Source organism: Octopus sinensis, linkage group LG22 (genome assembly GCF_006345805.1).
Source record: "Octopus sinensis linkage group LG22, ASM634580v1, whole genome shotgun sequence".
NCBI lineage: Eukaryota > Metazoa > Mollusca > Cephalopoda > Octopoda > Octopodidae > Octopus > Octopus sinensis.
Window position 1 is genome coordinate 2,387,525 of NC_043018.1, and position 5,000 is coordinate 2,392,524.

Below are 5,000 nucleotides of genomic sequence, written 5' to 3' on the forward strand. Positions count from 1 at the left end.
CAAATAAGACATTTCCTTAAAAAGAGTAAAAGAGTACGCTTCATACAGCTGGCAATCAAAGGTTTGAAGGTTAACTAGACCTGCCCTTTTCAGGAGTATGTTTATAAAACATAAAACATACTTATCCGTTGTACCGAAGTAGGAAGTATAACGAAGATAATTCATTATGGCCTGCAAAGTATTTTCCTAAATCACCTTGTGAGAGCACCAAAAATCTCAGGATATTAGAAGAAAACAAATGAAGCGACATAGAGCCAGAGGTTCGCTTATGCCTAAACATCTCTCGGCGTTGACAATATATATATATATATATATATATATATATATAGTTAATCAAAACAAGAAAGCACAAAAAAACACAACAACGCGAGGACGTGGAACAAATATAGTATTATTGGACGCTCAGGAAAGAAGGAAAGAAGGAGGGTTTAACGTTTCGAGCGGAGCTCTTCGTCGGAAACATATGAGAAGGAAAGATCCAGAGAAGGGAAGACAGAGGAAAAAAATATCGCCAACGGTACACACGCGCTCACATTTTGAATATATATATATATATAACGTAAAGTATACTAGCCATCTCAATATGGCTAACCACAAAGGGTGAGTGTTACTGTAGTTTTTAGCCCCAGGAGATCATCGTCTCCAGCTGGCTTTAGGCACACTATCTGTACCCTTATGGTATTTGCAAAGGGAGGCCATCCCTTTCTCGTAAGCCTAAGTGATACGCACCGGACCGCGGTTTCGAGGTAGTTGCCTCTTGTTAACGAGCGGTAATCACCGGTTTACGAGAAAGGGATGGCCTCCCTTTGCAAATACCATAAGGGCACAACAACAAAATAATAATAATAATATAATAATAATAATAATAATAATAATAATAATAATAATAATAATAATAATAATAATAATAATAAGAAGAAGAAGAAGAAGAAGAAGAAGAAGAAGAAGAAGAAGAACTTGCGGAAAAATGAAGTAAACATTATTTCACCTGTCTCCGTTCGGTGTAAATGACATAATTAATGATTGAGTGTAATATTACCTGGGAAATTCGATCCCTGCCCTCCGTTTAAACAAATCATGGCGGTAAAGAAAACTATCCTGACCATGATGATGATGTTTTTGGTGATGATGATGAAGATTGTGATGATGATAGTGATGATGGTGATTATGATGATTATGATGATGATGGTGATGGTGGTGGTTTGTGGTGGTTGTGATGGTGGTTTTGATTGTGTTGCATATTCTGGCGTAAACAACACTGATATGGCAATGGTGACGGTGGGGTGTCGCGTAACACGAGAACGAAAGCTATAGAAGAAAGAAAAGTATTGTCTAATGAAACAAAAAGAATAATTTATAATGAAATAAAAATAAACTAAACTTGCTTAGAAGAAAGACTTTTAAGTGGAGATGCGGATGCGGTAAGATACGAGAAATCTGTAAAGTGTTTGCTATCGGAAACAACAATAAACAAGAAAAAAGCAATGGCGATATGACGGAAATTTGGAAGAAAGACAAAAGAACGGATAGATAAAAGGTTGAGAGGAAAAGGAAGAATAATTAATCGCTGATTTCATTCTGTTTTATGTAGACTTTTCATTTGATGTGAATAGAGATTTTTTGTATCTGCTTTTTTGCGCAGAGGCGCTACGGTGGTTGATAGATCAAAGCCAAGGCGTCTTTATGGCTATTTAGTTACTGCATCTAATAACGCGGTCAAAATTCGGCCTAATTTGTAATCCCTGCGAGGGATAAAGTTCTAAGTTGTGTCCAGTGGGATTTGAACTGAAATATATATATATATATATATATATATTTAAAAAAAGGAGATGTCGAACACGAGTGGTGATATATATATATATGAAGTTCTTTTTACCGGTTGCGCATTTGATATGCTAACAAATGCGCAACCGGTAAAAAGAACTTTCACCTAATTAAATTACTTAAATTACTTCAATTATTTGTCAGCATTTTCTTCATTTCCTTTTTTATATATATATATATATATTTAAAAAAAGGAGATGTCGAACACGAGTGGTGATATATATATATATATTTACAAAAGGGAATTGCTAACAGTCAACAGTTGACCACTGATTTTCTCAGAATAAGCAAAACTGATTTATAGTCAACCATTATATATCTCACTTATTTAATTATTGCGTCTTCTGATGTTCAGCAGAAAAAAAATTGAACCTATATCATCATCGTCATCATCATCATCATCATCATCATCATCGTCACCATCATCATCATCATCGTCATCATCATCATCATCATCGTCATCATCATCATCATCGTCATCATCGTCATCGTCATCTTCATCATCGTCATCATCATCATCATCATTCATCGTCATCATCGTCATCATCATCATCGTCATCATCATCATCATCATCACCATCATCATCATCATCTTCATCATCATCATCGTCATCATCATCATCATCGTCATCATCATCATCGTCATCATCATCATCATCATCACCATCATCATCATCATCATCACCATCATCATCATCATCATCATCATCGTCATCATCATCATCATCGTCATCATCATCATCGTCATCATCATCATCACCATCATCATCATCATCATCATCATCATCACCATCATCATCATCATCATCATCATCATCGTCATCATCATCATCATCATCGTCATCATCATCATCGTCATCATCATCATCATCATCATCATCGTCATCATCATCATCATCATCACCATCATCATCATCATCATCGTCATCATCATCATCGTCATCATCATCATCATCATCATCATCATCATCATCATCATCATCATCGTCGTCATCATCATCATCATCGTCATCAGCATCATCATCATCATCATCATCATCATCATCATCGTCATCATCATCATCATCATCACCATCATCATCATCATCATCATCATCATCATCGTCGTCATCATCATCATCATCATCACCATCATCATCATCATCATCATCATCATCGTCGTCGTCGTCGTCATCATCATCATCATCATCATCATCATCATCATCATCATCATCGTCATCATCATCATCACCATCATCATCATCATCATCATCATCATCGTCATCATCGTCATCATCGTCATCATCATGATCATCATCATCATCATCATCATCATCACCATCATCATCATCATCATCATCATCATCGTCGTCGTCGTCATCATCATCATCATCATCATCATCATCATCATCATCATCATCACCATCATCATCATCATCACCATCATCATCATCATCATCATCACATCATCATCATCATCATCACCATCATCATCATCATCATCATCATCATCATCGTCGTCATCGTCATCATCATCATCGTCATCATCATCATCATCATCATCATCATCATCATCATCATCAACATCCCGTAACTGATGCATCCTGTCGTTAGCGTGTCACTTTAGGCGCTTTAGTAATCATCCATTACCCCTGGTCTTTGTTCCCTGTCATGCGCAGCAGGTTCGCTGTGTCCAGTCCAGTACTTGTTGTTGTCAAACCAAAAGAATCTTCTTTGTCTCTCTATCTTTCGGCCCGGTTCAGTTGTGCCCTAAAGACTGGTCCTTGACTGGTGGTTGTGGCTGGATAGATGACCGTATAAGGCAAGCCTTGATTTTTAAACCTGCGCAAGGAAAGATTCCTATTTGCCAGTGTATTGTTTTATTTGCGGCCTGACAAATCTATCCGTTTTCTGCTCTGTGTACCTATGCATAGCAGCTTTCTGAAACATTTCTTCTCAAATACCTGGAATCCTCAGTCCATGTTGTCTGTAAGAGTCCAGTTCTCGCTGGAAAACTAATGGACTTGTTTTTCCTTATAGTTTCAGTTCTGTAAAGGTAGCAGAGGGTAAACCGAGTCTTGTTATCTCCTTTTAATATTTTCCGTCTTTGGTCAAATTAGCTCGTAGGTATTTGAAGTTGTCTACTTCATTAAGTCTCTCTTCGTTTAGCATTAAGTTGGTTACTATGTTTTGGATGCTACTACTAACTAGGATCTTGCCATTTTCTGGTCACGTTCCCGTATGCTCTTGTTACCTTTTCCATTCTTGTGGTGAGTTCCTGCAGTTCGCTTCACTGTTTCTTAAAACTTTATTATCATCAGCAAGGCGCGTTTGTTAGAAATGGGCCATCCCTCAATGAAAACAAGCATTGGGGAGGTTTTGAAGTGTTTCTTGTATGAGCAGCAAGAATCAGTACTGCCTCCGATGTTGTTGTGTTTACGTCCTACAAACTTGAAGGTTTGGCAAAAGAGAAAGATAGAATATGAACAGGGAGGGTCGATTCATTTGACAAATAATTCTTCAAGGTGGTGCACCAGAATGGCCGCAGTCTCACGACTGACACAAGTAGAAGATAACGGAAAAAAATACATCATCAGAAAATTAGAATTACGTAATTAAATTTTAGACAGAGAAGAGCTAAAACTGATAAGCATTTGCATGTGTGCAGACATTTGACGGGCAGCATGTTTGTCCGGCAATTAAAAGAAGAAAAAATGTCAGTTCAAATCCCTAAAGTAGATTTCTTTCTGTTTTCCATTCAAGCTTTTGTCCAACGAATTCTTTTGAAGGCACTTAATTGGTTCTATTTAATTGGTTCTATTTAATTGGTAATATTTAATCTCTATCTCGAGATTTGAATATCACGTCATATCTGCGGGTGTTTTTCGTTTGAATTGCGAGACGACGACGTCTCTTGCTGTTATATTTCTCACTGCTGTGCTGTCACAGGTGGGATGTCTCTTATAATAGAACCAAAGTAAAACTGTTTGGAGATGTAAAGTCTATTGGATTGTAAACAAGAGAAATTTTCAAAACGTCTTCTTGAATAATATATCTCGATATATTTGAATATGTGTCTACGTAAACAAACAGAATATAAGGACTTAACAAAAGTATGTACGTATATAATATACATCAGTAACTGTACACGTTATATACATGTATATATATATGATATTATAAATGATATATACACA